Source organism: Mesoplodon mirus (genome assembly GCF_964341445.2).
Source record: "Mesoplodon mirus genome assembly, chromosome: 8".
Taxonomy (NCBI): Eukaryota; Metazoa; Chordata; class Mammalia; order Artiodactyla; family Ziphiidae; genus Mesoplodon; species Mesoplodon mirus.
This window is the reverse complement of record NC_138984.1, coordinates 118,906,834-118,931,310: the sequence shown is the minus strand read 5'-3', so window position 1 is coordinate 118,931,310 and position 24,477 is coordinate 118,906,834.

Below are 24,477 nucleotides of genomic sequence, written 5' to 3'. Positions count from 1 at the left end.
AATGGAATATTACTCGGCCATAAAAAGGAATGAAACTGGGTCATTTGTAGAGACATCGATGGATCGAGAGACTGTCATACAGAATGAAGTAAGTCAGAAAGAGGAAAACAAATATTGTATATTAATGCATATATGTGGAGCCTAAAAATGGTACAGATGAACTGGTTTGCAGGGAAGAAATAGAGACACAGACGTAGAGAACAAACGTATGGACACCAAGTGTGGGAAGCCATGGGGTGGTGGTGGTGGGATGATTTGGGAGATTGGGATTGACCTGTATACATGTATATGCATAAAATACATAACTAATAATAACCTGCTGTATAAAAACATAAATGAAATTAAATTTCAAAATTTTAAAAAATAAAATTTAAAAATAAAACAATAAAAATTCTTCCCGTCACACAGATGTATTTATAGGAATGAATTATTTCCATGCTTATATTTATAAATATATAAAAGAGGAATAAAATCTAACTTGAACCATAAAAGAAAAAAAAATTGAACCCACGAGTTATACAGAGGAAAACCCTATCACGACACTTGCTCCAGCGGTAAACAATTCTGAAATTGGTCAGAGGTGGAGAACCATCTCCCATACTGCCAGCCAACCACCCCCCACGCAAGGAGCGTCCTCATTGCAAAGCTGGGGGACCGTGCCGAGGCATCTGTGAGTAAACGTGAGCTGAGCCCCAGGCCAGCTGCTGCTGAACTGTTCCCACCCTTTCCACGTAAAACACCTGAATATGTACAAGGGCTTGAAAGCCTAGAGGAAGCACCATGGAGCCACACCAGCGAAAGCACGCAGGCCAACTTGGTGCCTGCAGGCCAGCGAGCCCACTGGTCCTGGCCCCGGGCGCTCTTCCAGAAGATTTCCATTGCCCTGCCTGAGATACCCCTCCTGTCCCGGCCCCCACTGCTTTTTTCCTTCCTCACCTCTGTCCGGAGAGAAATTCCAGCGGAATGTATGGGTGACACATCCTCTTCTTTACAGGCGGCAGCCTGGCAACTCCTGCAGAAAGGCCAGCATAACCACACTCACACCGGGCCACCCACAAAGCTGTGGCCCCTCACTCCCTCCCACCAGCACAGCCCCGAGACTGCTGACGGGGCAGAGAATATGGAGTCAGGCACAGCTTCAGGGGCTATTGCTGCCTGGAGCTCTGTTTATATTGACCTCAACGAGGCACACCTGGGGAGGGCGGGCCGGCAGGGTAAGGCTGCCCAGGTCAGCTAATCCACAACCCTCAGGGAATCACATTGTTGAAAATGGACCCCGCTAAGGCAGAAGAGAAGCCAAGGGAAAAAAGGACACAATGCCATTTGCAGCACCGTAGATGAGTCTAGAAGTAATCACGTGACTTGTAGTAAGTCAGAAAGTGAAAGACACATATCATATCATATCACTTATAGGTGTTACCTAAAAATGGATAACAGGGCAGATATTTCCACGGAGAAGGGCAATCACAGATTCATGAAACAAACTTATGGTTCACCAATGGAAAGGTGTGAGGATTGGTTTCATTACGATATCAGACATATACAAACACAGGTGACATATATAATCACCAAAGACCTACAGAATACCAAGAGAGGACTACTCAACATTCTGTCATAACGTACATGGGAAAAGAATCCCAGGAAGAACAGTCATCTGTATATGTGTAAAAGAACCACATCTTCCACACCTACAACAAGCCAAACATTGTAATCAAACTTGCTGTAATAAAAAATAAAAAATTAAATTAAAAACACGAACAAGAAGTAGTGAGACAAACGTGAGCGGCTTTCTCCTGGTACATTCCATTCTAAACTGCAATCTAGAACACCACTTCCACTGAGGCTCTCTTGCCCTAGTAACCAGATTTGGTAAGGGTGAACTGCTGCCACCTTGTGGCCGTTTCACACAACAGCAGCTTTAATCCCAACGCTAATGGTCAGTTGATATTCAAAATCATTGCATGCCTGTAAAGGACACCTGCCCTGAAAATAAATCCTGGGGTCACATATCGACCAAAAAATTCAAAGGACGTCCATATTTCAAAACGACCGTTTCAAAAGGCATATTTTACGCACATTAGTGTTCTGCTTCTTTTCCTTTCTTTCCTTTTTTGTTAAAAAACACGGGAATGGAAAAAGGCATCCCTCAGGATGGGTGAAAATCGTTGCAAATGAATCAATGGACACAGGTTTAATCTCCAATATATATAAACAGCTCATGCAGCTTAATATTAAAAAAACAAACAACCCCCAAAAAATGGGCAGAAGATCTAAAGAGACGTTTCTTCAAAGGAGACACAGAGATGGCCAAGACGCACATGAAAAGCTGCTCAACAGCACTAATTATTAGAGAAATGCAAATCAAAACTACAATGAGGTTTCACCTCACACCTGTTAGAATCGGCATCATCAGAAAATCTACAAACAACCAATTCTGGGGAGGGTGTGGACAAAAGGAGTCCTCTTCCACTATTGGTGGGAATGTAAATTGATACAGTCACTATGGAGAACAGTATGGAGTTTCCTTAAAAAAATTAGAAATAGAATTACCATCTGATCCAGCAATCCCACTTCTGGGCATATACCCAGAGAAAACCGTATTTCAAAAAGGCACATTCAGCACAATGTTGGTTGCAGCACTATTTACAATAGCCAGGTAATGGAAGCAACCTAAATGCCCACAGACAGATGAGTGGATAAAGATGTGGTACATATATAAAATGGAATATTACTCGGCCATAAAAAGGAATGAAACTGGGTCATTTGTAGAGACATCGATGGATCGAGAGACTGTCATACAGAATGAAGTAAGTCAGAAAGAGGAAAACAAATATTGTATATTAATGCATATATGTGGAGCCTAAAAATGGTACAGATGAACTGGTTTGCAGGGAAGAAATAGAGACACAGACGTAGAGAACAAACGTATGGACACCAAGTGTGGGAAGCCATGGGGTGGTGGTGGTGGGATGAGTTGGGAGATTGGGATTGACCTGTATGCATGTATATGCATAAAATACATAACTAATAATAACCTGCTGTATAAAAACATAAATGATATTAAATTTCAAAATTTTAAAAAATAAAATTTAAAAATAAAACAATAAAAATTCTTCCCGTCACACAGATGTATTTATAGGAATGAATTATTTCCATGCTTATATTTATAAATACATAAAAGAGGAATAAAATCTAACTTGAACCATAAAAGAAAAAAAAATTGAACCAACGAGTTATACAGAGGAAAACCCTATCACGACACTTGCTCCAGCGGTAAACAATTCTGAAATTGGTCAGAGGTGGAGAACCATCTCCCATACAGCCAGCCAACCACCCCCCACGCAAGGAGCGTCCTCATTGCAAAGCTGGGGGACCGTGCCGAGGCATTTGTGAGTAAACGTGAGCTGAGCCCCAGGCCAGGTGCTGCTGAACTGTTCCCACCCTTTCCAGGTAAAACACCTGAATATGTACAAGGGCTTGAAAGCCTAGAGGAAGCACCGTGGAGCCACACCAGCGACAGCACGCAGGCCAACTTGGTGCCTGCAGGCCAGTGAGCCCCATGGTCCTGGCCCCGGGCGCTCTTCCAGAAGCTTTCCATTGCCCTGCCTGAGATACCCCTCCTGTCCCGGCCCCCACTGCTTTTTTCCTTCCACACCTCTGTCCGGAGAGTAATTTCAGCGGAAGGTATGGGTTACACAACCTCTTCTTTACAGGCGGCAGGCTGGCAACTCCTGCAGAAAGGCCAGCAGAACCCCACTCACACCGGGCCACCCACAAAGCTGTGGCCCTTCACTCCCTCCCACCAGCACAGCCCCGAGACTGCTGGCGGGGCAGAGAATATGGAGTCAGGCACAGCTTCAGGGGCTATTGCTGCCTGGAGCTCTGTTTATATTGACCTCAACGAGGCACACCTGGGGAGGGTGGGCCGGCAGGGTAAGGCTGCCCAGGTCAGCTAATCCACAACCCTCAGGGAATCACATTGTTGAAAATGGACCCCGCTAAGGCAGAAGAGAAGCCAAGGGAAAAAAGGACACAATGCCATTTGCAGCACCGTAGATGAGTCTAGAAGTAATCACGTGACTTGTAGTAAGTCAGAAAGTGAAAGACACATATCATATCATATCACTTATAGGTGTTACCTAAAAATGGATACCAGGGCAGATATTTCCACGGAGAAGGGCAATCACAGATTCATGAAACAAACTTATGGTTCACCAATGGAAAGGTGTGAGGATTGGTTTCATTACGATATCGGGGTTAACAGACATATACAAACACAGGTGACATATATAATCACCAAAGACCTACAGAATACCAAGAGAGGACTACTCAACATTCTGTCATAACGTACATGGGAAAAGAATCCCAGGAAGAACAGTCATCTGTATATGTGTAAAAGAACCACATCTTCCACACCTACAACAAGCCAAACATTGTAATCAAACTTGCTGTAATAAAAAATAAAAAATTAAATTAAAAACACGAACAAGAAGTAGTGAGACAAACGTGAGCGGCTTTCTCCCGGCACATTCCATTCTAAACTCCAATCTAGAACACCACTTCCACTGAGGCTCTCTTGCCCTAGTAACCAGATTTGGTAAGGGTGAACTGCTGCCACCTTGTGGCCGTTTCACACAACAGCAGCTTTAATCCCAACGCTAATGGTCAGTTGATATTCAAAATCATTGCATGCCTGTAAAGGACACCTGCCCTGAAAATAAATCCTGGGATCACATATCGACCAAAAAATTCAAAGGACGTCCATATTTCAAAACGACCGTTTCAAAAGGCATATTTTACGCACATTAGTGTTCTGCTTCTTTTCCTTTCTTTCCTTTTTTGTTAAAAAAAACGGGAATGGAAAAAGGCATCCCTCAGGATGGGTGAAAATCGTTGCAAATGAATCAATGGACACAGGTTTAATCTCCAATATATATAAACAGCTCATGCAGCTTAATATTAAAAAAAACAAACAACCCCCCAAAAATGGGCAGAAGATCTAAAGAGACGTTTCTTCAAAGGAGACACAGAGATGGCCAAGACGCACATGAAAAGCTGCCCAACAGCACTAATTATTAGAGAAATGCAAATCAAAACTACAATGAGGTATCACCTCACACCTGTTAGAATCGGCATCATCAGAAAATATACAAACAACCAATTCTGGGGAGGTTGTGGACAAAAGGAGCCCTCTTCCACTATTGGTGGGAATGTAAATTGATACAGTCACTATGGAGAACAGTATGGAGTTTCCTTAAAAAAATTAGAAATAGAATTACCATCTGATCCAGCAATCCCACTTCTGGGCATATACCCAGAGAAAACCGTATTTCAAAAAGGCACATTCAGCACAATGTTGGTTGCAGCACTATTTACAATAGCCAGGTAATGGAAGCAACCTAAATGCCCACAGACAGATGAGTGGATAAAGATGTGGTACATATATAAAATGGAATATTACTCGGCCATAAAAAGGAATGAAACTGGGTCATTTGTAGAGACATCGATGGATCGAGAGACTGTCATACAGAATGAAGTAAGTCAGAAAGAGGAAAACAAATATTGTATATTAATGCATATATGTGGAGCCTAAAAATGGTACAGATGAACTGGTTTGCAGGGAAGAAGTAGAGACACAGACGTAGAGAACAAACGTATGGACACCAAGTGTGGGAAGCCATGGGGTGGTGGTGGTGGGATGAGTTGGGAGATTGGGATTGACCTGTATACATGTATATGCATAAAATACATAACTAATAATAACCTGCTGTATAAAAACATAAATGAAATTAAATTTCAAATTTAAAAAAATAAAATTTAAAAATAAAACAATAAAAATTCTTCCCGTCACACAGATATATTTATAGGAATGAATTATTTCCATGCTTATATTTATAAATACATAAAAGAGGAATAAAATCTAACTTGAACCATAAAAGAAAAAAAAATTGAACCCACGAGTTATACAGAGGAAAACCCTATCACGACACTTGCTCCAGCGGTAAACAATTCTGAAATTGGTCAGAGGTGGGGAACCATCTCCCATACAGCCATCCACCCACCCCCCACGCAAGGAGCGTCCTCATTGCAAAGCTGGGGGACCGTGCCAAGGCATCTGTGAGTAAACGTGAGCTGAGCCCCAGGCCAGCTGCTGCTGAACTGTTCCCACCCTTTCCAGGTAAAACACCTGAATATGTACAAGGGCTTGAAAGCCTAGAGGAAGCACCGTGGAGCCACACCAGCGACAGCACGCAGGCCAACTTGGTGCCTGCAGGCCAGCCAGGGTGGTCCTGGACCCTGGCGCTCTTCCAGAAGCTTTCCATTGCCCTGCCTGAGATACCCCTCCTGTCCCGGCCCCCACTGCTTTTTTCCTTCCTCACCTCTGTCCGGAGAGAAATTCCAGCGGAAGGTATGGGTGACACATCCTCTTCTTTACAGGCGGCAGCCTGGCAACTCCTGCAGAAAGGCCAGCAGAACCCCACTCACACTGGGCCACCCACAAAGCTGTGGCCCCTCACTCCATCCCACCAGCACAGCCCCGAGACTGCTGACGAGGCAGAGAATATAGAGGCAGGCACAGCTTCAGGGGCTATTGCTGCCTGGAGCTCTGTTTATATTGACCTCAACGAGGCACACCTGGGGAGGGCGGGACTGCAGGGTAAGGCTGCCCAGGTCAGCTAATCCACAACCCTCAGGGAATCACATTGTTGAAAATGGACCCCGCTAAGGCAGAAGAGAAGCCAAGGGAAAAAAGGACACAATGCCATTTGCAGCACCGTAGATGAGTCTAGAAGTAATCACGTGACTTGTAGTAAGTCAGAAAGTGAAAGACACATATCATATCATATCACTTATAGGTGTTACCTAAAAATGGATACCAGGGCAGATATTTCCACGGAGAAGGGCAATCACAGATTCATTAAACAAACTTATGGTTCACCAATGGAAAGGTGTGAGGATTGGTTTCATTACGATATTGGGGTTAACAGACATATACAAACACAGGTGACATATATAATCACCAAAGACCTACAGAATACCAAGAGAGGACTACTCAACATTCTGTCATAACGTACATGGGAAAAAAATCCCAGGAAGAACAGTCATCTGTATATGTGTAAATGAACCACATCTTCCACACCTACAACAAGCCAAACATTGTAATCAAACTTGCTGTAATAAAAAATAAAAAATTAAATTAAAAACACGAACAAGAAGTAGTGAGACAAACGTGAGGGGCTTTCTCCTGGCACATTCCATTCTAAATTCCAATCTAGAACACCACTTCCACTGAGGCTCTCTTGCCCTAGTAACCAGATTTGGTAAGGGTGAACTGCTGCCACTTGTGGCCGTTTCACACAACAGCAGCTTTAATCCCAACGCTAATGGTCAGTTGATATTCAAAATCATTGCATGCCTGTAAATGACACCTGCCCTGAAAACAAATCCTGGGGTCACATATCGACCAAAAAATTCAAAGGACGTCCATATTTCAAAACGACCGTTTCTAAAGGCATATTTTACGCACATTAGTGTTCTGCTTCTTTTCCTTTCTTTCCTTTTTTGTTAAAAAACACGGGAATGGAAAAAGGCATCCCTCAGGATGGGTGAAAATCGTTGCAAATGAATCAATGGACACAGGTTTAATCTCCAATATATATAAACAGCTCATGCAGCTTAATATTAAAAAAACAAACAACCCCCAAAAAATGGGCAGAAGATCTAAAGAGACGTTTCTTCAAAGGAGACACAGAGATGGCCAAGACGCACATGAAAAGCTGCTCAACAGCACTAATTATTAGAGAAATGCAAATCAAAACTACAATGAGGTTTCACCTCACACCTGTTAGAATCGGCATCATCAGAAAATCTACAAACAACCAATTCTGGGGAGGGTGTGGACAAAAGGAGTCCTCTTCCACTATTGGTGGGAATGTAAATTGATACAGTCACTATGGAGAACAGTATGGAGTTTCCTTAAAAAAATTAGAAATAGAATTACCATCTGATCCAGCAATCCCACTTCTGGGCATATACCCAGAGAAAACCGTATTTCAAAAAGGCACATTCAGCACAATGTTGGTTGCAGCACTATTTACAATAGCCAGGTAATGGAAGCAACCTAAATGCCCACAGACAGATGAGTGGATAAAGATGTGGTACATATATAAAATGGAATATTACTCGGCCATAAAAAGGAATGAAACTGGGTCATTTGTAGAGACATCGATGGATCGAGTGACTGTCATACAGAATGAAGTAAGTCAGAAAGAGGAAAACAAATATTGTATATTAATGCATATATGTGGAGCCTAAAAATGGTACAGATGAACTGGTTTGCAGGGAAGAAATAGAGACACAGACGTAGAGAACAAACGTATGGACACCAAGTGTGGGAAGCCATGGGGTGGTGGTGGTGGGATGAGTTGGGAGATTGGGATTGACCTGTATGCATGTATATGCATAAAATACATAACTAATAATAACCTGCTGTATAAAAACATAAATGAAATTAAATTTCAAAATTTTAAAAAATAAAATTTAAAAATAAAACAATAAAAATTCTTCCCGTCACACAGATGTATTTATAGGAATGAATTATTTCCATGCTTATATTTATAAATACATAAAAGAGGAATAAAATCTAACTTGAACCATAAAAGAAAAAAAAATTGAACCCACGAGTTATACAGAGGAAAACCCTATCACGACACTTGCTCCAGCGGTAAACAATTCTGAAATTGGTCAGAGGTGGAGAACCATCTCCCATACTGCCAGCCAACCACCCCCCACGCAAGGAGCGTCCTCATTGCAAAGCTGGGGGACCGTGCCGAGGCATCTGTGAGTAAACGTGAGCTGAGCCCCAGGCCAGCTGCTGCTGAACTGTTCCCACCCTTTCCACGTAAAACACCTGAATATGTACAAGGGCTTGAAAGCCTAGAGGAAGCACCATGGAGCCACACCAGCGAAAGCACGCAGGCCAACTTGGTGCCTGCAGGCCAGCGAGCCCACTGGTCCTGGCCCCGGGCGCTCTTCCAGAAGATTTCCATTGCCCTGCCTGAGATACCCCTCCTGTCCCGGCCCCCACTGCTTTTTTCCTTCCTCACCTCTGTCCGGAGAGAAATTCCAGCGGAATGTATGGGTGACACATCCTCTTCTTTACAGGCGGCAGCCTGGCAACTCCTGCAGAAAGGCCAGCAGAACCCCACTCACACCGGGCCACCCACAAAGCTGTGGCCCCTCACTCCCTCCCACCAGCACAGCCCCGAGACTGCTGACGGGGCAGAGAATATGGAGTCAGGCACAGCTTCAGGGGCTATTGCTGCCTGGAGCTCTGTTTATATTGACCTCAACGAGGCACACCTGGGGAGGGCGGGCCGGCAGGGTAAGGCTGCCCAGGTCAGCTAATCCACAACCCTCAGGGAATCACATTGTTGAAAATGGACCCCGCTAAGGCAGAAGAGAAGCCAAGGGAAAAAAGGACACAATGCCATTTGCAGCACCGTAGATGAGTCTAGAAGTAATCACGTGACTTGTAGTAAGTCAGAAAGTGAAAGACACATATCATATCATATCACTTATAGGTGTTACCTAAAAATGGATAACAGGGCAGATATTTCCACGGAGAAGGGCAATCACAGATTCATGAAACAAACTTATGGTTCACCAATGGAAAGGTGTGAGGATTGGTTTCATTACGATATCAGACATATACAAACACAGGTGACATATATAATCACCAAAGACCTACAGAATACCAAGAGAGGACTACTCAACATTCTGTCATAACGTACATGGGAAAAGAATCCCAGGAAGAACAGTCATCTGTATATGTGTAAAAGAACCACATCTTCCACACCTACAACAAGCCAAACATTGTAATCAAACTTGCTGTAATAAAAAATAAAAAATTAAATTAAAAACACGAACAAGAAGTAGTGAGACAAACGTGAGCGGCTTTCTCCTGGTACATTCCATTCTAAACTGCAATCTAGAACACCACTTCCACTGAGGCTCTCTTGCCCTAGTAACCAGATTTGGTAAGGGTGAACTGCTGCCACCTTGTGGCCGTTTCACACAACAGCAGCTTTAATCCCAACGCTAATGGTCAGTTGATATTCAAAATCATTGCATGCCTGTAAAGGACACCTGCCCTGAAAATAAATCCTGGGGTCACATATCGACCAAAAAATTCAAAGGACGTCCATATTTCAAAACGACCGTTTCAAAAGGCATATTTTACGCACATTAGTGTTCTGCTTCTTTTCCTTTCTTTCCTTTTTTGTTAAAAAACACGGGAATGGAAAAAGGCATCCCTCAGGATGGGTGAAAATCGTTGCAAATGAATCAATGGACACAGGTTTAATCTCCAATATATATAAACAGCTCATGCAGCTTAATATTAAAAAAACAAACAACCCCCAAAAAATGGGCAGAAGATCTAAAGAGACGTTTCTTCAAAGGAGACACAGAGATGGCCAAGACGCACATGAAAAGCTGCTCAACAGCACTAATTATTAGAGAAATGCAAATCAAAACTACAATGAGGTTTCACCTCACACCTGTTAGAATCGGCATCATCAGAAAATCTACAAACAACCAATTCTGGGGAGGGTGTGGACAAAAGGAGTCCTCTTCCACTATTGGTGGGAATGTAAATTGATACAGTCACTATGGAGAACAGTATGGAGTTTCCTTAAAAAAATTAGAAATAGAATTACCATCTGATCCAGCAATCCCACTTCTGGGCATATACCCAGAGAAAACCGTATTTCAAAAAGGCACATTCAGCACAATGTTGGTTGCAGCACTATTTACAATAGCCAGGTAATGGAAGCAACCTAAATGCCCACAGACAGATGAGTGGATAAAGATGTGGTACATATATAAAATGGAATATTACTCGGCCATAAAAAGGAATGAAACTGGGTCATTTGTAGAGACATCGATGGATCGAGAGACTGTCATACAGAATGAAGTAAGTCAGAAAGAGGAAAACAAATATTGTATATTAATGCATATATGTGGAGCCTAAAAATGGTACAGATGAACTGGTTTGCAGGGAAGAAATAGAGACACAGACGTAGAGAACAAACGTATGGACACCAAGTGTGGGAAGCCATGGGGTGGTGGTGGTGGGATGAGTTGGGAGATTGGGATTGACCTGTATGCATGTATATGCATAAAATACATAACTAATAATAACCTGCTGTATAAAAACATAAATGATATTAAATTTCAAAATTTTAAAAAATAAAATTTAAAAATAAAACAATAAAAATTCTTCCCGTCACACAGATGTATTTATAGGAATGAATTATTTCCATGCTTATATTTATAAATACATAAAAGAGGAATAAAATCTAACTTGAACCATAAAAGAAAAAAAAATTGAACCAACGAGTTATACAGAGGAAAACCCTATCACGACACTTGCTCCAGCGGTAAACAATTCTGAAATTGGTCAGAGGTGGAGAACCATCTCCCATACAGCCAGCCAACCACCCCCCACGCAAGGAGCGTCCTCATTGCAAAGCTGGGGGACCGTGCCAAGGCATTTGTGAGTAAACGTGAGCTGAGCCCCAGGCCAGGTGCTGCTGAACTGTTCCCACCCTTTCCAGGTAAAACACCTGAATATGTACAAGGGCTTGAAAGCCTAGAGGAAGCACCGTGGAGCCACACCAGCGACAGCACGCAGGCCAACTTGGTGCCTGCAGGCCAGTGAGCCCCATGGTCCTGGCCCCTGGCGCTCTTCCAGAAGCTTTCCATTGCCCTGCCTGAGATACCCCTCCTGTCCCGGCCCCCACTGCTTTTTTCCTTCCACACCTCTGTCCGGAGAGTAATTTCAGCGGAAGGTATGGGTTACACAACCTCTTCTTTACAGGCGGCAGGCTGGCAACTCCTGCAGAAAGGCCAGCAGAACCCCACTCACACCGGGCCACCCACAAAGCTGTGGCCCTTCACTCCCTCCCACCAGCACAGCCCCGAGACTGCTGGCGGGGCAGAGAATATGGAGTCAGGCACAGCTTCAGGGGCTATTGCTGCCTGGAGCTCTGTTTATATTGACCTCAACGAGGCACACCTGGGGAGGGTGGGCCGGCAGGGTAAGGCTGCCCAGGTCAGCTAATCCACAACCCTCAGGGAATCACATTGTTGAAAATGGACCCCGCTAAGGCAGAAGAGAAGCCAAGGGAAAAAAGGACACAATGCCATTTGCAGCACCGTAGATGAGTCTAGAAGTAATCACGTGACTTGTAGTAAGTCAGAAAGTGAAAGACACATATCATATCATATCACTTATAGGTGTTACCTAAAAATGGATACCAGGGCAGATATTTCCACGGAGAAGGGCAATCACAGATTCATGAAACAAACTTATGGTTCACCAATGGAAAGGTGTGAGGATTGGTTTCATTACGATATCGGGGTTAACAGACATATACAAACACAGGTGACATATATAATCACCAAAGACCTACAGAATACCAAGAGAGGACTACTCAACATTCTGTCATAACGTACATGGGAAAAGAATCCCAGGAAGAACAGTCATCTGTATATGTGTAAAAGAACCACATCTTCCACACCTACAACAAGCCAAACATTGTAATCAAACTTGCTGTAATAAAAAATAAAAAATTAAATTAAAAACACGAACAAGAAGTAGTGAGACAAACGTGAGCGGCTTTCTCCCGGCACATTCCATTCTAAACTCCAATCTAGAACACCACTTCCACTGAGGCTCTCTTGCCCTAGTAACCAGATTTGGTAAGGGTGAACTGCTGCCACCTTGTGGCCGTTTCACACAACAGCAGCTTTAATCCCAACGCTAATGGTCAGTTGATATTCAAAATCATTGCATGCCTGTAAAGGACACCTGCCCTGAAAATAAATCCTGGGATCACATATCGACCAAAAAATTCAAAGGACGTCCATATTTCAAAACGACCGTTTCAAAAGGCATATTTTACGCACATTAGTGTTCTGCTTCTTTTCCTTTCTTTCCTTTTTTGTTAAAAAAAACGGGAATGGAAAAAGGCATCCCTCAGGATGGGTGAAAATCGTTGCAAATGAATCAATGGACACAGGTTTAATCTCCAATATATATAAACAGCTCATGCAGCTTAATATTAAAAAAAACAAACAACCCCCCAAAAATGGGCAGAAGATCTAAAGAGACGTTTCTTCAAAGGAGACACAGAGATGGCCAAGACGCACATGAAAAGCTGCCCAACAGCACTAATTATTAGAGAAATGCAAATCAAAACTACAATGAGGTATCACCTCACACCTGTTAGAATCGGCATCATCAGAAAATATACAAACAACCAATTCTGGGGAGGTTGTGGACAAAAGGAGCCCTCTTCCACTATTGGTGGGAATGTAAATTGATACAGTCACTATGGAGAACAGTATGGAGTTTCCTTAAAAAAATTAGAAATAGAATTACCATCTGATCCAGCAATCCCACTTCTGGGCATATACCCAGAGAAAACCGTATTTCAAAAAGGCACATTCAGCACAATGTTGGTTGCAGCACTATTTACAATAGCCAGGTAATGGAAGCAACCTAAATGCCCACAGACAGATGAGTGGATAAAGATGTGGTACATATATAAAATGGAATATTACTCGGCCATAAAAAGGAATGAAACTGGGTCATTTGTAGAGACATCGATGGATCGAGAGACTGTCATACAGAATGAAGTAAGTCAGAAAGAGGAAAACAAATATTGTATATTAATGCATATATGTGGAGCCTAAAAATGGTACAGATGAACTGGTTTGCAGGGAAGAAGTAGAGACACAGACGTAGAGAACAAACGTATGGACACCAAGTGTGGGAAGCCATGGGGTGGTGGTGGTGGGATGAGTTGGGAGATTGGGATTGACCTGTATACATGTATATGCATAAAATACATAACTAATAATAACCTGCTGTATAAAAACATAAATGAAATTAAATTTCAAATTTAAAAAAATAAAATTTAAAAATAAAACAATAAAAATTCTTCCCGTCACACAGATATATTTATAGGAATGAATTATTTCCATGCTTATATTTATAAATACATAAAAGAGGAATAAAATCTAACTTGAACCATAAAAGAAAAAAAAATTGAACCCACGAGTTATACAGAGGAAAACCCTATCACGACACTTGCTCCAGCGGTAAACAATTCTGAAATTGGTCAGAGGTGGGGAACCATCTCCCATACAGCCAGCCACCCACCCCCCACGCAAGGAGCGTCCTCATTGCAAAGCTGGGGGACCCTGCCGAGGCATCTGTGAGTAAACGTGAGCTGAGCCCCAGGCCAGCTGCTGCTGAACTGTTCCCACCCTTTCCAGGTAAAACACCTGAATATGTACAAGGGCTTGAAAGCCTAGAGGAAGCACCGTGGAGCCACACCAGCGACAGCACGCAGGCCAACTTGGTGCCTGCAGGCCAGCCAGGGTGGTCCTGGACCCTGGCGCTCTTCCAGAAGCTTTCCATTGCCCTGCCTGAGATACCCCTCCTGTCCCGGCCCCCACTGCTTTTTTCCTTCCTCACCTCTGTCCGGAGAGAAATTCCAGCGGAAGGTATGGGTGACACATCCTCTTCTTTACAGGCGGCAGCCTGGCAACTCCTGCAGAAAGGCCAGCAGAACCCCACTCACACTGGGCCACCCACAAAGCTGTGGCCCCTCACTCCATCCCACCAGCACAGCCCCGAGACTGCTGACGAGGCAGAGAATATAGAGGCAGGCACAGCTTCAGGGGCTATTGCTGCCTGGAGCTCTGTTTATATTGACCTCAACGAGGCACACCTGGGGAGGGCGGGACTGCAGGGTAAGGCTGCCCAGGTCAGCTAATCCACAACCCTCAGGGAATCACATTGTTGAAAATGGACCCCGCTAAGGCAGAAGAGAAGCCAAGGGAAAAAAGGACACAATGCCATTTGCAGCACCGTAGATGAGTCTAGAAGTAATCACGTGACTTGTAGTAAGTCAGAAAGTGAAAGACACATATCATATCATATCACTTATAGGTGTTACCTAAAAATGGATACCAGGGCAGATATTTCCACGGAGAAGGGCAATCACAGATTCATTAAACAAACTTATGGTTCACCAATGGAAAGGTGTGAGGATTGGTTTCATTACGATATTGGGGTTAACAGACATATACAAACACAGGTGACATATATAATCACCAAAGACCTACAGAATACCAAGAGAGGACTACTCAACATTCTGTCATAACGTACATGGGAAAAAAATCCCAGGAAGAACAGTCATCTGTATATGTGTAAATGAACCACATCTTCCACACCTACAACAAGCCAAACATTGTAATCAAACTTGCTGTAATAAAAAATAAAAAATTAAATTAAAAACACGAACAAGAAGTAGTGAGACAAACGTGAGGGGCTTTCTCCTGGCACATTCCATTCTAAATTCCAATCTAGAACACCACTTCCACTGAGGCTCTCTTGCCCTAGGAACCAGATTTGGTAAGGGTGAACTGCTGCCACTTGTGGCCGTTTCACACAACAGCAGCTTTAATCCCAACGCTAATGGTCAGTTGATATTCAAAATCATTGCATGCCTGTAAATGACACCTGCCCTGAAAACAAATCCTGGGGTCACATATCGACCAAAAAATTCAAAGGACGTCCATATTTCAAAACGACCGTTTCAAAAGGCATATTTTACGCACATTAGTGTTCTGCTTCTTTTCCTTTCTTTCCTTTTTTGTTAAAAAACACGGGAATGGAAAAAGGCATCCCTCAGGATGGGTGAAAATCGTTGCAAATGAATCAATGGACACAGGTTTAATCTCCAATATATATAAACAGCTCATGCAGCTTAATATTAAAAAAACAAACAACCCCCAAAAAATGGGCAGAAGATCTAAAGAGACGTTTCTTCAAAGGAGACACAGAGATGGCCAAGACGCACATGAAAAGCTGCTCAACAGCACTAATTATTAGAGAAATGCAAATCAAAACTACAATGAGGTTTCACCTCACACCTGTTAGAATCGGCATCATCAGAAAATCTACAAACAACCAATTCTGGGGAGGGTGTGGACAAAAGGAGTCCTCTTCCACTATTGGTGGGAATGTAAATTGACACAGTCACTATGGAGAACAGTATGGAGTTTCCTTAAAAAAATTAGAAATAGAATTACCATCTGATCCAGCAATCCCACTTCTGGGCATATACCCAGAGAAAACCGTATTTCAAAAAGGCACATTCAGCACAATGTTGGTTGCAGCACTATTTACAATAGCCAGGTAATGGAAGCAACCTAAATGCCCACAGACAGATGAGTGGATAAAGATGTGGTACATATATAAAATGGAATATTACTCGGCCATAAAAAGGAATGAAACTGGGTCATTTGTAGAGACATCGATGGATCGAGAGACTGTCATACAGAATGAAGTAAGTCAGAAAGAGGAAAACAAATATTGTATATTAATGCATATATGTGGAGCCTAAAAATGGTACAGATGAACTGGTTTGCAGGGAAGAAATAGAGACACAGACGTAGAGAACAAACGTATGGACACCAAGTGTGGGAAGCCATGGGGTGGTGGTGGTGGGATGAGTTGGGAGATTGGGATTGACCTGTATACATGTATATGCATAAAATACATAACTAATAATAACCTGCTGTATAAAAACATAAATGAAATTAAATTTCAAATTTAAAAAAATAAAATTTAAAAATAAAACAATAAAAATTCTTCCCGTCACACAGATGTATTTATAGGAATGAATTATTTCCATGCTTATATTTATAAATACATAAAAGAGGAATAAAATCTAACTTGAACCATAAAAGAAAAAAAAAATTGAACCCACGAGTTATACAGAGGAAAACCCTATCACGACACTTGCTCCAGCGGTAAACAATTCTGAAATTGGTCAGAGGTGGGGAACCATCTCCCATACAGCCAGCCACCCACCCCCCACGCAAGGAGCGTCCTCATTGCAAAGCTGGGGGACCGTGCCGAGGCATCTGTGAGTAAACGTGAGCTGAGCCCCAGGCCAGCTGCTGCTGAACTGTTCCCACCCTTTCCAGGTAAAACACCTGAATATGTACAAGGGCTTGAAAGCCTAGAGGAAGCACCGTGGAGCCACACCAGCGACAGCACGCAGGCCAACTTGGTGCCTGCAGGCCAGCCAGGGTGGTCCTGGACCCTGGCGCTCTTCCAGAAGCTTTCCATTGCCCTGCCTGAGATACCCCTCCTGTCCCGGCCCCCACTGCTTTTTTCCTTCCTCACCTCTGTCCGGAGGGAAATTCCAGCGGAATATATGTGTGACACATCCTCTTCTTTACAGGCGGCAGCCTGGCAACTCCTGCAGAACGGCCAGCATAACCCCACTCACACCGGGCCACCCACAAAGCTGTGGCCCCTCACTCCCTCCCACCAGCACAGCCCCGAGACTGCTGACGGGGCAGAGAATATGGAGTCAGGCACAGCTTCAGGGGCTATTGCTGTCTGGAGCTCTGTTTATATTGACCTCAACGAGGCACACCTGGGGAGGGCGGGCCGGCAGGGTAAGGCTGCCCAGGTCAGCTAATCCACAACCCTCAGGGAATCACATTGTTGAAAATGGACCCCGCTAAGTCAGAAGAGAAGCCAAGGGAAAAAAGGACACAATGCCATTTGCAGCACCGTAGATGAGTCTAGAAGTAATCACGTGACTTGTAGTAAGTCAGAAAGTGAAAGACACATATCATATCATATCACTTATAGGTGTTATCTAAAAATGGATACCAGGGCAGATATTTCCACGGAGAAGGGCAATCACAGATTCATGAAACAAACTTATGGTTCACCAATGGAAAGGTGTGAGGATTGGTTTCATTACGATATCAGACATATACAAACACAGGTGACATATATAATCACCAAAGACCTACAGAATAACAAGAGAGGACTACTCAACATTCTGTCATAACGTACATGGGAAAAGAATCCCAGGAAGAACAGTCATCTGTATATGTGTAAAAGAACCACATCTTCCACACCTACAACAAGCCAAACATTGTAATCAAACTTGCTGTAATAAAAAATAAAAAATTAAATTAAAAACACGAACAAGAAGTAGTGAGACAAACGTGAGCGGCTTTCTCCCGGCACATTCCATTCTAAACTCCAATCTAGAACACCACTTCCACTGAGGCTCTCTTGCCCTAGTAACCAGATTTGGTAAGGGTGAACTGCTGCCACCTTGTGGCCGTTTCACACAACAGCAGCTTTAATCCCAACGCTAATGGTCAGTTGATATTCAAAATCATTGCATGCCTGTAAAGGACACCTGCCCTGAAAATAAATCCTGGGGTCACATATCAACCAAAAAATTCAAAGGACGTCCATATTTCAAAACGACCGTTTCAAAAGGCATATTTTACGCACATTAGTGTTCTGCTTCTTTTCCTTTCTTTCCTTTTTTGTTAAAAAACACGGGAATGGAAAAAGGCATCCCTCAGGATGGGTGAAAATCGTTGCAAATGAATCAATGGACACAGGTTTAATCTCCAATATATATAAACAGCTCATGCAGCTTAATATTAAAAAAACAAACAACCCCCAAAAAATGGGCAGAAGATCTAAAGAGACGTTTCTTCAAAGGAGACACAGAGATGGCCAAGACGCACATGAAAAGTTGCTCCACAGCACTAATTATTAGAGAAATGCAAATCAAAACTACAATGAGGTATCACCTCACACCTGTTAGAATCGGCATCATCAGAAAATATACAAACAACCAATTCTGGGGAGGTTGTGGACAAAAGGAGCCCTCTTCCACTATTGGTGGGAATGTAAATTGATACTGTCACTATGGAGAACAGTATGGAGTTTCCTTAAAAAAATTAGAAATAGAATTACCATCTGATCCAGCAATCCCACTTCTGGGCATATACCCAGAGAAAACCGTATTTCAAAAAGTCACATTCAGCACAATGTTCGTTGCAGCAGTATTTACAATAGCCAGGTAATGGAAGCAACCTAAATGCCCACAGACAGATGAGTGGATAAAGATGTGGTACATATATAAAATGGAATATTACTCGGCCATAAAATGGAATGAAACTGGGTCATTTGTAGAGACATCGATGGATCGAGAGACTGTCATACAGAATGAAGTAAGTCAGAAAGAGGAAAACAAATATTGTATATTAATGCATATATGTGGAGCCTAAAAATGGTACAGATGAACTGGTTTGCAGGGAAGAAATAGAGACACAGACGTAGAGAACAACCGTATGGACACCAAGTGTGGGAAGCCATGGGGTGGTGGTGGTGGGATGAGTTGGGAGATTGGGATTGACCTGTATAAATGTATATGCATAAAATACATAACTAATAATAACCTGCTGTATAAAAACATAAATGAAATTAAATTTCAAAATTTTCAAAAATACAATTTAAAAATAAAACAATAAACATTCTTCCCGTCACACAGATGTATTTATAGGAATGAATTATTTCCATGCTTATATTTATAAATACATAAAAGAGGAATAAAATCTAACTTGAACAATAAAAGAAAAAAAAATTGAACCCACGAGTTATACAGAGGAAAACCCTATCACGACACTTGCTCCAGCGGTAAACAGTTCTGAAATTGGTCAGAGGTGGGGAACCATCTCCCATACAGCCAGCCACCCACCCCCCACGCAAGGAGCGTCCTCATTGCAAAGCTGGGGGACCGTGCCGAGGCATCTGTGAGTAAACGTGAGCTGAGCCCCAGGCCAGCTGCTGCTGAACTGTTCCCACCCTTTCCAGGTAAAACACCTGAATATGTACAAGGGCTTGAAAGCCTAGAGGAAGGACCGTGGAGCCACACCAGCGACAGCACGCAGGCCAACTTGGTGCCTGCAGGCCAGCCAGGGTGGTACAGGACCCTGGCGCTCTTCCAGAAGCTTTCGATTGCCCTGCCTGAGATACCCCTCCTGTCCCAGCCCCCACTGCTTTTTTCCTTCCTCACCTCTGTCCGGAGAGAAATTCCAGCGGAAGGTATGGGTGACACATCCTCTTCTTTACAGGCGGCAGCCTGGCAACTCCTGCAGGAAGGCCAGCAGAACCCCACTCACGCCGGGCCACCCACAAAGCTGTGGCCCCTCACTCCCTCCCACCAGCACAGCCCCGAGACTGCTGACGGGGCCGAAAATATGGAGGCAGGCACAGCTTCAGGGGCTATTGCTGCCTGGAGCTCTGTTTATATTGACCTCAACGAGGCACACCTGGGGAGGGCGGGCCGGCAGGGTAAGGCTGCCCAGGTCAGCTAATCCACAACCCTCAGGGAATCACATTGTTGAAAATGGACCCCGCTAAGGCAGAAGAGAAGCCAAGGGAAAAAAGGACACAATGCCATTTGCAGCACCGTAGATGATTCTAGAAGTAATCACGTGACTTGTAGTAAGTCAGAAAGTGAAAGACACATATCCTATCATATCACTTATAGGTGTTACCTAAAAATGGATACCAGGGCAGATATTTCCACGGAGAAGGACAATCACAGATTCATTAAACAAACTTATGGTTCAACAAAGGAAAGGTGTGAGGATTGGTTTCATTACGATATTGGGGTTAACAGACATATAAAAACACAGGTGACATATATAATCACCAAAGACCTACAGAATAACAAGAGAGGACTACTCAACATTCTGTCATAACGTACATGGGAAAAGGATCCCAGGAAGAACAGTCATCTGCATATGAGTAAAAGAACCACATCTTCCACACCTACAACAAGACAAACATTGTAATCATCCACAAAATGTGTAAAAACCAGAAAGGCAAGACAGGCCCTGGAGAACAGGGAGCCTTGTTATGCTGATGGGCGGGATGTAAGTTGCCAACTGCCTCACTGGAGGAGTGCATTGTGTTCCCTAAAACAAGTAAACAACAGAGCTACAGAGCCAAGGGCACTTCCAGTCTAGGGAATATACCTTGGGAAAACTGAAAATCCATAAGACAGAGCCACCCCCAAATTGAGGGCTGCACTGCTTACAAGAACCTCAACCTGGGTACACCTGAAATATCCCAGGCAATATAAAAATGGTTCCAAACATTGTGGAACTTACATACGATGGAATATCCCTCAGCCACGAAATCAATGTCATAAGACCAGTAGCAGCAAAATGAGTGGATTCAGGTACGATGATTCTAAGTGAAAGAAGTCACACAGGAAAAGAAACTTATCATAAGATATCACTTAGGAAGATCCTGTAAACATGGCTACACATGAACTGAGTTAGGCAAGAGAACAGAGTCTCACATTTAGAAAACACTCTTATGCCTGCTTAAGGGGGAAGGAGAGGTGGGGTGATGCATCAAACCCGAGTTTGATATAAGCACAGGTACCGTTCCAAAAACCAACTATGGAATAGACAAGACCTACACCTTCCTCAGTGAAAGGGACTCAAAACCCCATATTTCCCGCAGAGGAATAGATCTGACTAGTAAGAATCTTAAAACCTATGTATTGATATGTCTCCGTAAGGGAATCAAGTGTGTCTAGACTGGCATAAACATGGCAGCGAGAATCAGCTCAAACCCACTCTAAAAAGGAATTTCAAAAACAGAACAAAGAAACAGGGAAATTCTTCACAATTCCTTCAGGGTCTCTGATGCAACCTGGAATGACCCTATCTACAATGACAGCTGGATGTGGCATAAGGCTGGACACTTGGGACTGAGAGGATTGGTGAGATTGGGTGAGCAAATGCAGACCCTTTAAAGCAATAATGCATGGCACCCATTCCATGGGTCCCAGCTCTCCAGGTGGAAGGGAATATTACTACAGCTATAACGTGTACGGGAAACCTAGAGAATGGACACACTGTGAATACAAAAGGTTTCTAAAACTCAACGAAGAGCCCCTCTCCTGGTGCTCCGGTTTGACTTTCCAACTGCTTTGCTATCAATCTCCCAACTTGGAGAGACAGCCCCTTTAAGCTCCTGGTTCGCACAGGTTGCCAATTTGGCAGAGGATGAAAGGGAAGAGGGAGAACCAATGAGAGAGTAGCTGTTAGGCATTTGGATGGGCACATGTCACTCTAATTTCCCGGCAGGAAGAAGAATGAACCAAAGTCTCAGCCACCCACCGGGAACCAGTAGAGGTCCTGAACCAAAAGTTTGGACTTGCGTTCAGCTCACAAAAAACGAGTTGAAAAATGGAGCTCAGGGGCACAGCAATTCACAAACTGGCAGAGTAATCAAGGCCAACTATCGTCCAAAAATCTGTTGAGGGAAGGCAACGAGGCGGACTTGAAAGCGAGGCAGAATAGCAGGAAACAGATTTCAAGAGGTACGTTGGAATCGCCTGTAAAGCACAGGAAGAGGGGCACAACTTCGACAATGATGCACTTGGCCAAAAAGGGCGTATGCGTTTTCTCCTGAATATATTCAGGAGAAAACGCATACGCCCTTTTTGGCCAAGCAAGCAAGCGGGCAATGCAAATCTGCACTACAAAGAAGTATCACTTCACACCAGTCAAAGGGGACATCCACAAAATGTGTAAAAACCAGAAAGGCAACACAGGCCCTGGAGAACAGGGAGCCTTGTTATGCTGATGGGCGGGATGTAAGTTGCCAACTGCCTCACTGGAGGAGTGCATTGTGTCCCCTAAAACAAGTAAACAACAGAGCTACAGAGCCAAGGGCACTTCCAGTCTAGGGAATATACCTTGGGAAAACTGAAAATCCATAAGACAGAGCCACCCCCAAATTGAGGGCTGCACTGCTTACAGGAACCTCAACCTGGGTACACCTGAAATATCCCAGGAAATATAAAAATGGTTCCAAACATTGTGGAACTTACGTACGATGGAATATCCCTCAGCCACGAAATCAATGTCATAAGACCAGTAGCAGCAAAATGAGTGGATTCAGGTACGATGATTCTAAGTGAAAGAAGTCACACAGGAAAAGAAACTTATCATAAGATATCACTTAGGAAGATCCTGTAAACATGGCTACACATGAACTGAGTTAGGCAAGAGAACAGAGTCTCACATTTAGAAAACACTCTTATGCCTGCTTAAGGGGGAAGGAGAGGTGGGGTGATGCATCAAACCAGACTTTGATATAAGCACAGGTACCGTTCCAAAAACCAACTATGGAATAGACAAGACCTACACCTTCCTCAGTGAAAGGGACTCAAAACCCCATGTTTCCCGCAGAGGAATAGATCTGACTAGTAAGAATCTTAAAACCTATGTATTGATATGTCTGCGTAAGGGAATCAAGTGTGTCTAGACTGGCATAAACATGGCAGCGAGAATCAGCTCAAACCCACTCTAAAAAGGCATTTCAAAAACAGAACAAAGAAACAGGGAAATTCTTTACAATTCCTTCAGGGTCTCTGATGCAACCTGGAATGACCCTATCTACAATGACAGCTGGATGTGGCATAAGGCTGGACACTTGGGACTGAGAGGATTGGTGAGATTGGGTGAGCAAATGCAGACCCTTTAAAGCAATAATGCATGGCACCCATTCCATGGGTCCCAGCTCTCCAGGTGGAAGGGAATATTACTACAGCTATAACGTGTACGGGAAACCTAGAGAATGGACACACTGTGATAACGAAAGGTTTCTAAAACTCAACGAACAGCCCCTCTCCTGGTGCTCCGGTTTGACTTTCCAACTGCTTTCCTATCAATCTCCCAACTTGGAGAGACAGCCCCTTTAAGCTCCTGGTTCGCACAGGTTGCCAATTTGGCAGAGGATGAAAGGGAAGAGGGAGAACCAATGAGAGAGTAGCTGTTAGGCATTTGGATGGGCACATGTCACTCTAATTTCCCGGCAGGAAGAAGAATGAACCAAAGTCTCAGCCACCCACGGGGAACCAGTAGAGGTCCTGAACCAAAAGTTTGGACTTGCGTTCACCTCACAAAATAACGAGTTGAAAAATGGAGCTCAGGGGCACAGCAATTCACAAACTGGCAGAGTAATCAAGGCCAACTATCGTCCAAACATCTGTTGAGGGAAGGCAACGAGGCGGACTTGAATGCGAGGCAGAATAGCAGGAAACAGATTTCAAGAGGTACGTTGGAATCGCCTGTAAAGCACAGGAAGAGTGGCACAACTTCGACAATGATGCACTTGGCCAAAAAGGGCGTATGCGTTTTCTCCTGAATATATTCAGGAGAAAACGCATACGCCCTTTTTGGCCAAGCAAGCAAGCGGGCAATGCAAATCTGCACTACAAAGAAGTATCACTTCCCACCGGTCAAAAGGGACATCCACAAAATGTGTAAAAACCAGAAAGGCAAGACAGGCCCTGGAGAACAGGGAGCCTTGTTATGCTGATGGGCGGGATGTAAGTTGCCAACTGCCTCACTGGAGGAGTGCATTGTGTCCCCTAAAACAAGTAAACAACAGAGCTACAGAGCCAAGGGCACTTCCAGTCTAGGGAATATACCTTGGGAAAACTGAAAATCCATAAGACAGAGCCACCCCCA